We start from the raw sequence: 13,234 nt of genomic DNA, 5'->3' as shown, positions 1-13,234 counted from the left end.
GAGGGGAATTGTTCTCGGACCTATTATTACCAATCGCAAATCCTATATCGATTTTACCATGTCCATCTTTGGTACGATGTGTGCAATTTTCATCGTATATACGAATTCGATTTCCGGCTTTGTTCAATTTATTGTCGTACAATGTTGACTTTTGCGTCATCAAAAGTTTTCCTGTCTTAAAAATAAATCTGTAGTCAATATTCTTTCCTTTTGTGATCAAATTTTCATCTTCTATGGTGAATTTTTTAAGGTTTTTCAGTTTTTACTTTTTTCATTTTTAATTTTTCTATTGCGGAAGGTTTTTACAAAACTTATGTAGGTGAAAAATGAAATAAATGCTGTAAAAAGAAAGGTACGAATTTAGTACCAATTTTGGTACTAAATCGTAATTTGGTTCTATTTTAATACCGAAATCAGCTCTAATTTCGAACTATATTTTTACAGTGAATGTGAAGAGAAGATATTTTTTGAAAATACAAATTTGGGATATGCTATAAATTCAAAATGGCTACTCTAATGTGGCCAAAGAGGCAAAATCTGGTACTTTTAACTTCTTGAAAAAGCAAAGTAATAAGTTGTGCCAAAATACTTTTTCTTTTCATTTGTTCATATTGCTTTGTATATTTAAATATTCAAAGAAGAATAATTCTCAGGTTGAATTATAAGGGTGCGTGATTTAGGTGTACAATTTAGTAGTAATTTTTTGTTTGATGATCACATTTCAAATACTGTCTCTAGAGCGCTAAAAATTTTAGGATTTGTCAACGGTCAATCTTTCAGTTTCTAGAAGAATCACACGACATTATACACTACTTTTCGTCTCTTCTCATAGAATAAACTATGGCAATAACTATTTAATTAAAAGGATTAGTAGAGAGGCAAATTTAATTGCAAATGAATTAGATTTTTTTGATAGTTAGGAACAAGACTCACCTCAGCACTGCGAACCTAAGGGATCTTTCATACATTGACACAATTAACAATATTTGAACCAAAATGGAAATTAGAGCTTACGAAAGTAACCAATTACAAAATATCATTCAATTAATAAAAGAAACCATCTTGAAAAATTAAAGTGAGCACCACTTAAATAATCTGGAGTATAATCCGAGCATTTGCCGAAAACACCCATAGTATTAAATATTGCAAAATCAAAGGGCCGTTCGACTTGTATAACAACTTAAATCACTGAATAACTTATCAACAAGACTTTTATCTATTGCTTTAAAATTGGTTTACAATTCAGGCGATCAAGAGAATTTATTCTTTAAGAACACAAATTTACTTGTAAACTGCTAGGACCCGTGTAGAAAAATTTTGGGGCAGTCTGGAGTCCAGAGATTGCCCCAACTAGACAGATCTGGACGGTCTAATCTGGACGGTCTAACTGTGTGCTATATGGGATTTTTCTGGACGGTCTAATTTAGACTTTCTAACTGTATGCTACATGGAATTTTTCTGGACGGTCTAATTTAGACTTTCTAACTGTATGCTATATGGGATTTTTCTGGACGGTCTAATTTAGACTGTCTAACTGTATGCTATATGGGACTTCATTGGCATCACTAGAATTCAAAATTTTTAAAGTACAAATCAAAGTACAATCAAGACTTTTGTGCCCGATTTGTCGGTCTTCTTTGAATTTATACATGGATTGTCACTTCAAAATTCAATGGAATAATTTAGTATCTAAAGAATCGTTCAAAAATAAATATTGTAGGTTTATATGAATTATTATAAATAAAATTTTCAATGAGTTTAATTAAAAATTCTAAAGATCTTAGATTTTTGAAAAATGCCTAATAATTCAAATTCTCCTGAAATTAGATAAATTTTTTAACATATTGTATTTGATTAATTATTAAAAATAATTTATCTGTAGAAGAATTTTAGTTAAAAACACTATAAACAATTGAGTGTTGGAGAAGTTACAGATTATTGTAGAAATTTAATTATTTTCAAAAGTAACAAAATTCTACACAGAAATTCAATTATGTTCAAAAACTAGCTAAAACAAACGCGCATAAACGCGCGTGAATACTTGCTGGGCGCAACTGCAATAACATAAGAACCCTGATTATCTTAAAAATAATGTAAGAAAATAAATAAATTTTGCAATAATTTTAATTAATAGTACCCAATGCATTCAATATCATTTAAAAAAAATTAACAAATTATGCATAATTTTTACATAGTCTTATATAGTAATTACTTAACAATTATTAAAAAATTTTCTGTCTACTTCATAAAATAAACAAATCATAATATGGAATACTATTTCTCATAAACCGTTTTTTTTAAAATGTTTGTATCATATTTCTAAATAGTAACAGTTATCGTCAAACAGAAACAATAATACTTCAATTAAGTATTTTTCACACTAATTTCATTCTTTTTTTTAATAATATTTAGAAAATTAAATCTGATAGCGTTCCACAAATGTAAGAATGGATGTCGAAATTTTAACAATTCTAAGAAATAGGTTAAACGTTGAAACATTCATGATATTTTCGTGTCTTAACACTAAGGGGCCATTCATAAACCATGTAACCTCTTGAAGGGGAGGGGGGTCAAGCAATTGACTACGACAAAGGGAAAAAATTGCGCTAATAGGGGAGAGTGGGGCAAGACCGGGTAGCGGGTAAGACGGGATACCGGCCCTATTTAACAAACGAATTAACCAATCGCGATTATATTTTACACAATACTGCACCGAGACGATAGTTTCTTGTTTATAAAACCTAAAAGCCATGAGAACAAATCTTTTATCTGTTTTACTAAAAAAACTGTTTTCGACGATTTTCTTGTCATTTTTTCACTTTTTTTAGGAGGCGTTTATTATTTGATAATAATAACAGTTAATGAACTGAAATTATAAAAAAATGTTTAATTGTTCTTTTTAGGTTGATATACACAATGGTGCGTAATTATATGTGTTTGGACAGTGAAAAGGGACCTTACGTGCGAAAACAAGTTTTCGAGAAAACAGCAGTTAAAGTTTAACTTAGAAAAACCCTTGTAACTTTTTTAAATATTAATATTTTTTAATCAATTTAGGCTTATTTTCTTCACCGTGAATCACAGTATCTAAATAAATAACATACAAGTAATGAAATTTTTTTTTACTAATTGTTTATATAAATTAATAACAAACTCCCCAAACATAGAAAAAATAATCTAAGTTTTCTAACTTGCAACAATAAGTATAAATAAGTGACACATGTTTGTAAGGGTTTTTTTCGCTGATTACGAATATGATAACAAATTTGAATTTTAACTGTTGACAGTTGTCAAAGAAACTGTCAACTTTTCTAAATAATAAAAAGATTATCGTCTTCGTTATTTTAATTTGTATAATAAAAAAAATCAGTTTTTTCGTATTTTTACTCTTGTTTTTTTAACTTTAAAATTTTTTTTAAAAACTTCTAATCAACTTATGATTTTTTGGTTTTTACCATCTTAAAGAGCATTTCAAACCCTATCCGAATCAACAAAAAAGTAAAAAATGATTTTTTGACACGTAAGGTCCCTTTTCATAGACCAGGTCACATATACGGAAAAATGAAGCTTATTGACCAATAAATTGGTGGTCGTCTGAAGAAAATTGGTTAACTTTCAGGTTCTAGTTCAGACGAATTTTTATTCAATATTAAAATTTAGAAAATGTTCAGAACATATTGTTATTACTTTCAGATATCAATATTAAATAGTCTAAATCCAATAAAATAGAGAAAACGAAAATTTACTGATTTTTTATAACATGATCCGAAAAGGTCTTACCTAACTATTCTTGCCCCATCCACCCCTACTTTTATTCAACATACAATTCAAAAAATATTTTATACAGTTCAAATTGTAGAAAATTAAATTAAAACCCTGACCATCGTGGGGTTTATACACCCGTCTTAAGCCTACAATCTTGGCTATACAAGTGTTTTTACAACCGTAGAACATTTGTTACAAACATTTCTTAAATTTTACTTAATACTAAATTTTTGCGCAGCGACTTAAAAATTAGGAGTACTCGCATTTGCCTGGATCACCCGTCTAATGGGTTTTCTCGCCAGTGGAGAGGGAAACTGTAGAAAACCTCTCCAGAGTACAACCGGTTTATCGACAGTCGAGTTCTAATGGTGTGTACCGGACAATAATCGACGGTGCACATCATTATACCTCGACGTCAAACCTCCCGCTCAGATTGTCTCACGTGCCGGAAAAATACTAAGCCAAAAGGGCGCGAACCAAGGGTACTTACCCTTGGTCCTTAAAACGACCGCCAAGCGAGGCATCTATCCGACTGAGCTAATCTGTCGGTATATTAAACTATTATTATCAATATTAATAATAAAAATGAAAAACATTGTTTGATTCAATTAAATATTTTATTTGTCTATTATCTATTACTTAGTTATTTTTACCAAATTTGCATTACTTAGGTCAAATAAATGGAATAATTCAAATTAATAAATATTTCTTTAAATCAATTATTATGAAAATTGCTTGATTCAGTAATTCATGTTCTTTTAATTCAAATATTTATTTGAATCAAGAAAATAATTTTTCCAAAGAAATACAGATTTGTTTGTATCAAATATTCATAATAAATCATTATTTTATTTGAGACTAATATAACATTAATTGGGTAAAATAATTAATTATTATTTATCCCAAATGCTTCTAAGGACTCACATGCTTGGAAATATTAACATTAACCCTTAAACCGCACCCTGGGTGTGCGACACCCATATTCTAGCTTTTTACTCTAATGTTTCATTTAAATTCGTAAAAATTGAACATGTGTTGATATTGGACAGTACATTTTGTACTTAACTTCATGTTTCGTGATTGATATTAGTCTGTCAAGTGTCTTTGTGTATTTGATAACTTTATGAAGTTGACGGCGAAAAATTTCTGCTTGTCTGACACCCAGTTTTTGGTTTAAGGTGATTACAGTAGTTTAAAAAAACCCTTTTTTAATTATTAATATTAAATAAATCATTATGAAACCTATTTTCCTTCAAAATAGATGTACTGAGCAATATAAGATAATTTTTCAAAAAGATAATATCCTATTCCAGCTTAAAGAACACACTTAAAAGTCCCCGGGTGTCGCACACCCAGTGTGCGATTTAAGGATTTTTTCGTAAGTGCACTGAGAAAAAAGATAGCGCGTTGCAGCACATTTTCGATTCATGTTGCGCGACTCAACCTGATTTCAGATTCGTGATCAGCGACCCTGAAAATCCTCAAGTATTCAGTTTCAAGCCAATCTGATCAATTTTTTATTTCGTTGTCCGCCATATTGGATCCGCTATTTTGAATTTTGGAAAACTAATGTTAGATTCGTAATCAGCGACCCTTAAAACCCCTGAGTAACAAGTTTCAAGCAAATTCAACAAATTTTAAAAAAATTTCCACCATCTTGGATCCGCCATTTTGAATTTCGAAAAACTGATGTCAGATTTGTAATTAGCGATCCCAGAAACCTTAGGGTACCAAGTTTCATAAAAATGCATTAAACATTTTTTCAAGGGGTTAAATACGTCAAATTCCAATTTCATCCAATATATTTCTCCTTAATCCATTTTAAATACTTCAAATTCCATCCAACATCCAATCAATTGAAATTTCAATTCTATCCAATATTTCTTTTCTTATCTTTTAAATAAAAAAATCAAATGTTATTCAAAACAGGAAAAAAGTAAATGTCAATTTCTCTATCCTTTAAATTCAAAATGAATAAAACTATATAAAATGGTAATATAATATTTAGAAAAATATAACTATACCACTCAAGAAACACTTTGATTAACTCTCTACAAATTGTAGAGAAATTATATAAAAAACAGAAAATATCTAATGTTATCAAAAATAAAAAAAACTATATCAAATAGTAATGTGATATATTCAAAAAATAAATATACCACTCACGAAGCACTATCGTTATCTTTCTACACTACACTGAAAGAATTTTTGGGAGGCTGCAGGCTTTACATTAGTGCCGCTAGAGCTCGCTGCCTTAAGCTCGCAGTTAACCTCAAAAAGGCGAGAATCTACTCCCGAAAGGTAAGCAGCAACTCCTCAGGGGCAGCAGCTCACCTTTCGGGAGTAGATGCTCGCTTTTTTGAGGTGAGCTGCGAGCCCTGAGCAAGGGGCACTAATTTCAGACATTAAAAGTCAGCAGCCTCCCCAAAAATTCTTTCAGTGTACATACAAGGAGAGATGTCCCAGTTAGTCCCGTGAGGGGAAGTAGCCTTCCCCCACCATACGGCACACCAAGTTGAAACTAAGTCCCGAGCAACCCTCACAGCGGAGATCGCTCGGACCCTTAAACCCTCATTAAGTAAAACTGTTAATGACTTTTTCTATAAAATATAATTTTTTTAAATAGTAACATTTTTTATTTTCCATTTACATATTTAAATTCCTTACTTTCTCACGATTCTATACATATGTTGTTTACCAAAAAAAAGTTGAAATTAAAAAAATTAATTATTTTTTCCAGATACATAGAATAAAGTTAACTCTACCAAAAACCATATACCTATTATTAAATAAATATTTACTGTTTCACATAGGTTTTATCTAAATCAGTTTAATGCTATTTGACCCAATATTTGCAGTATTTGAAGCAAATACCATTTAACTTAATCTTTAAATTTTAACATTTTTTTGGTAAACAACATATGTATAAAATCGTGAAAAAGTAAGGAATTTAAATATGTTAATTTAAAAGTTAAAAATGTTACTATTTAAAAATTTATATTTTTCATTATTAATAGAAAAGTCATTAGCAGTTTTCCTTAATGAGGGTTTAAGGGTCCGAGCGACCCCCGCTATGAAGGTTGCTCGGGACTCAATTCCAAGTAGCCCTCGCAGCGGGGGGCCTTATACGGTGTAAACAATTTTATTCATTTTGACGACGTTTCGAGACATTGAGTATCCTCTTCAGGTCAAATAATTGAAAATAAAAAACAAACAGTCGATCAGTTATTTCATCGAAAAAAAAAAAAATAATAATAATAAATTAGTGGAAACCCTCTTTATGAGGTGTTTCTGTTTTCTTTTGTTTTTTCGATGAAATGACGGAACGACTGTTTGTTTTTTATTTTCAATTATTTGACCTGAAGAGGATACTCAATGTATCGAAACGTCGTCAAAATAAATAAAATTGTTTAAACCGCATAAGGCCTCGTAAAATTTATTACAACAAAATAAATGAAAACGGATGTAAAATTTATCAAGGAATATAAATTCTTACTCCATCATAATACGTACAAATCCAATGACCCCTCTTTTTGATTCTCTTTCCAAAATTTTTCCAAATTCATAAATATGATTATCACTTAACATTTTTTTATTATTAAGTATTTCTCTATATTCTCTAGCACTTAAATTAACATGGCCTTCTATTCTCGACATTTTTTAATCAATATTTTTTTCCTAATCTAATTTTAATTCCAATTTGTGGGTTTTGATAATAATAATTACGTTTTCCCAATTTATATTTTCTACATCACAATTTCATCAATTCTTACAAAATCATTGTCTCCTATATCAATAATACAAACAAACCAATATTTAACTTATAAAACAATATTCAAGATTTCAACTAATAAAGTGTATTTAACTCCATTTCAAATAAGCCACATTCCAATTTTATCCAATATTTAATTATTTAACCAACATATCAATATTTAACCAATCAAATCATATTTAACCCATAAAACAATGCTTTTGAATTCAACAACCAATATTCTATTTAATTCATTTTTAATATGTCAAATTCCAATTTTATTCAATATACATATCCAATAAGCCCTAAATTCAATTTTATCCAATATATATTCTGTTTAATATATTTCAAATTCGTCAAATTCGTCAAATTCGTCAAATTCCAAATTCATCCAATTTACATATCCAATAAGCCTAAATTCAATATTATCCAATATATTCTATTTAATTTATTTCAAATTCGTCAAATTCCAATTTTATCCAATATATTCTCTTTATTCTATTTTAAATACGCCAAATTCCAATTTCATTCAATATATTTCTCTTTAATCCATTTTAAATGCATCAAATTCCAATTTCATCCAATATATATATTTCTCTTTAATCCATTTTAAATTTTAAATACTTTAAATTCCAATTTCATCCAATATCCAAATTTCAATTTTATCCAATATTTCTTTTCTTATCTTTTATTTCATCCAATATCCAAATTTCAATTTTATCTAATATTTCTTTTCTTATCTTTTATTTCATTCAATATCCAAATTTCAATTTTATCCAATATTTCTTTTCTTATCTTTTATTTCATTCAATATCCAAATTTCAATTTTATCCAATATTTCTTTTCTTATCTTTTATTTCATCCAATATCCAAATTTCAATTTTATCCAATATTTCTTTTCTTATCTTTTATTTCATCCAATATCCAAATTTCAATTTTATCCAATATTTCTTTTTTTATCTTTTATTTCATCCAATATCCAAATTTCAATTTTATCTAATATTTCTTTTCTTATCTTTTAAATAAAAAAAATAAAATGTTATTTAAAACAGAAAAAATATCAAATTTTATTTAAAACAGAAAAAAATGTCAATTTCTTTATCCTTTAAATTCAAAATTAAAAAAACTATATCAAATGATAATATAATATTTAAAAAAATATAACTATACCTCTCACGAAACACTTTAATTAACTCTCTACAAATTGTAGAGAAATTATACAAAAAAAAGAAAAGAAAATATCTAATGCTATCCAAAATAAAAAAAAGTATATCAAATAGTAATGTGATATATTCAAAAAATGAATATACCACTTACGAAGCACGATTGTTAACTCTCTACACTACATACAAGGATGTCCAAGTTAGTCCCGTGAGGGAAAGAAGCTTTCTCCCACCATACGGCACACCAAGTCAAAACTGAGTCCTGAGCAACCCTCACAGCGGGGATCTCTCAGACCCTTAAACCCTCATTAAGGAAAACTGTTAATGACTTTTTCTATAAAAATACAAATTTTTTAAAAAGTAACATTTTTTATTTTTCATTAACATATTTAAATTCCTTACTTTCTTACGATTCTATACATATGTTGTTTACCAAAAAATGTTAAGATTAAAAAAATTTATTATTTTTCCAGATACATAGGATGAAGTTAACTCTACCAAAAACCATACCTATTATTAAATAAATATTTAACTTAATCTTTAAATTTTAACATTTTTTTGGTAAACAACATATGTATAAAATCGTGAGAAAGTAAGGAATTTAAATATGTTAATGAAAAATAAAAAATGTTACAATTTAAAAAATTTATATTTTATAGAAAAAGTCATTAGCAGTTTTTCCTAATGAGGGTTTAAGGGTCCAAGCGACCCCCGCTGTGAAGGTTTCTCGGGACTCAATTCCAAGTAGCCCTCGCAGCGGGGGGCGTTTTGCTCCCTCTAACGGCGAACAGACATACTAAAAGCGAACAGACAAAATATATATATGCAAACGGAATACGGACTTTAATATTGTTAATTTGTTTAAATTCTCATCAAAATTTCAATTATCTTTATAAATAATAAAATCGTTCTCTGAAATTCAATTATTTTCCAAATTTTTAACAAGATTCTTGGCAAAATAAAATGTAAGCAAAAATTTAATTACTTTCATAAATAAAAAACCTTTCACAAAAATTCAATAACAATTTACAAATTTTTTATAAGTTTCTTCTCAATAATTCAATTATTTTTATAAATAATAAAATTCTCAAAATTTTTTTATTATTCAAAATTTCTTAGTTAATCTCAGAATTTCTTAATTATTTTTAATACAATTTTAATCGAATTCTTCGAAAAGTGTATAATTATACTTAAGAATTCTATTGAAATTCGCCATAAGAATTCAATTATTTAAAAAATTTTTGATAAAACTGAAAGTAATTCATCAGAAAATGGTTAATGATTATAATTGTAGTAAGAATTATTTATTTAAATATTCATATATAATAATTCAAATAATTCGGGATTATTATGTGTAATAATTTTAGTCATAGTTTTCACTTCGTCCTTAAAAGCAACAGAATATATGACACTGGCATTGATATAGTAAATTAGGAGAGTTCACACCCAGACTTCAGTGGCCGTGCGGTTAAAGCTGAGTCCAGAATGAGAGAGGGTGCACACCGATGTTCATATCTATAGATATACTAAAGCATGCTGTAGTATACCTATAGCTATGAACATCGGTGCACAGACTCTCTCATTCTGGACTCAGCTTAAAATGCTTCGAGTCGGGTCGTCAAGGGTGGAGGGCGTGAGTTCGATCCCACATGCGAGCGGATATTTTTCATTGTAAGTGTTATATAAAATAATAAAATTACTATATTTAATCTGTATAAGTGTTATAAATTAAAATTGTAAACATGTTTGTAAATAATGTTAAAGGCCTGTTAACCCATTAAGGACGGGATGTTCAAAATTTGTACACAATGTTTATGGATATATTTCAATGATAAAATGCTACGAGAAAATTTTTTGAGTACACATTTCTTATGTGTAAAGAGTTCCTCTTTCGAATGGCGTGCTCAAAAAAACTAAAAAATGTTAAATAAACAATTTATTTAACAATTTATAACAAAAACACGATTTTTTAAGAATTTTAAATTGGTTTTTTTAAATTTTTTTATAGCTTAACCCTTCAGCATATCTTCTACTCTTATAAATATCGCGTCAAAAATAGTTGGGCTACAAGATAGGACTATTTTGGGAATTAAATTTTTAAATGGCTGCCACAAAATGGCGACCAAAGTTACTTTTTTTAAACAATATTATAAACAAATGGAGGAAATTTTCACAAATATTTAACTTTGCTTGAAACTTGTCACTCGGGGGTTTTTGGGGTCGCTGATGACAAATATGACCTTATTTTTTAAAAATTTAAAATGGCGGATCCAATATGGCGGACGGTAAATTTAAAAAATGATTGCATTCTCTTGAAACTTTTCACTTGGGGGTTTTTGGGGTCGCTGATTTCGAAAATAACCTTATATTTTGAAAATTCAAAATGGCGGATCCAATATGGCAGACTTATTTTTAAAAATCATACAAATTCTCATGAAACTTCTTACTCAGGGGTTTTTGGGTTCGCTGGTTACGAATATAACCTTAGATTTCAAAAATTCAAAATGGCGGATTCAATATGGCGGACGACAAATTTAAAAAATGATTGTATTCTCTTGAAACTTGTCACTCGGGGGTTTTTGGGGTCGCTGATGATGAATTTGACCTTGTTTTTTCAAAAAAATTTCAAAAGGGTGGATTGAAAATGGCGTACGAAAAACTTTTTAAATGATTGTATTCTCACCGCGTGGAGTTAAACCGTTTTTAAAAAATCTTTTTTTTAATTTTTAAAAATGTTTTAATATTTTTGTTGCCTTTTATATTTTTTAAACATTATTTAGAAAATTTGTAATCTATTCTTACTTTAATTATTTTTTTTTTCATGTGATTCTGAAAAACACTGTTTGCAAAAATATTGATTGCATTGCTGACATAGTAAATACGTTCAAAAATTTCGTCAAATTATATAAATTTTCATAATTATGAATTAATTTTGATTTTTATATAATAAATATTTTCGAAAATTAATTAAATTACTTTTAATAAATAATATATTATCATAATTTATGTATTCAATATAGTATGTATTTAAAACGTACACTTTGAAAATTCGCGCAAATTATTTTATATTCGAATATAAATAATTATGAACTAATTAAATAATCAAGAAATTAAATTGGATTAGTTCTTAAAAAATAATGAATTAATGTAATGGATATAGATAGTATATTGTATTTTCAAAATTCACTGATTTATAATTTCTTGCCAAATTACACTACCTGTCAAAATAGAGAGACCACCCATTTTCAGGTGATTAAAAAACATTTTAAAACATAAAATATATGGAATCTAAAAAATTTTTCTTTTTATATCTGGAAAGATGATATAATTTTAAAAAGAACAAGATCTTTTTGAAGTCATTTTGACATTATTTTATTTAGATATTTTTAAAAAATCTCCATTTTTAATGAACGCTTGTTAATGATGTTAGGCTTATTTTAAAGATAATTTGCTACACTATAAGAATCACTTATAGTCATTAACGAGTAATTTTTTTCTTAGAAAGTGTAGACTGTCAAACTTGGACCAAGAAAATTCAAAAAATTTAGAACATTTTTTCTGTACTAAAAACTATTTTAGAAAATATATTTAGAAGTTCTTCAAATTTGTATAAAAAATTGAAAATGACGATTTTTTTAAAAATATTTAAATAAATTATTGGCCAAACGACTTCTAAAATATTTTGTTCTTTCCAAAATTTTATCAACTTTCAGAAAATAAACAAAAAAAATTTTAGTTTCAGTAAATTTTATGTTTTAATACGATTTTCATTCAAAAACCCCCGAGTGACAAGTTTCAAGCAAAGTTAACTATTTTTGAAAATTTCCTCCATTTGTTTATAATATTGTTTAAAAAAAGTAACTTTGTTCGACATTTTGTGGCAGCCATTTATAAATTTGATTCCCAAAATAGTCCTATCTTGTAGCCCGACTATTTTTGACGCTATATTTATAACAGAAGATATGCTGAAGGGTTAAGCTATAAAAAAATTTAAAAAACCAATTTGAAATTCTTAAAAAATCATGTTTTTTGTTATAAATTGTTAAATAAATTGTTTATTTAACATTTTTTAGTTTTTTTGATCACGCTATTCGAAAGAGGGACTCTTGACACATAAGAAATGTGTACTCAAAAGATTTTCTCGTAGCATTTTATTATTGAAATATATCCTTAAACATTGTGTACAAATTTTGTACATCCCGTCCTTAATGGGTTAAAGAATAAATTAAAAAAATGTACCAATTAACGCAAATTGTTTTTTTATTAAAATTATCTTTCAATATTACTCTTTTAAATAATATTTACTGCTAGTGCAGTATATTATTTATTTGAAAATAATATAATTATTACAATAATAAGTTATTGTCATTAAATACATATACACACATATATATGAATAACAATAATATTTATTTATTATTAATAAGTCATATTTTCACATTACATTTAATAAACGTGAGAACCGAGTAAATTTGGGTAAATTATTTAAAATTAAAAAACTGAAATATTGAAATCGAACCTGAAATTTGAAATATTAGTACTGCTCATTAGCCCT

The sequence above is a fragment of the Leptopilina heterotoma genome, unplaced genomic scaffold, assembly GCF_015476425.1.
Source record: "Leptopilina heterotoma isolate Lh14 unplaced genomic scaffold, ASM1547642v1 Lhet_307, whole genome shotgun sequence".
Lineage (NCBI taxonomy): Eukaryota > Metazoa > Arthropoda > Insecta > Hymenoptera > Figitidae > Leptopilina > Leptopilina heterotoma.
This window is presented reverse-complemented; position numbering follows the sequence as displayed.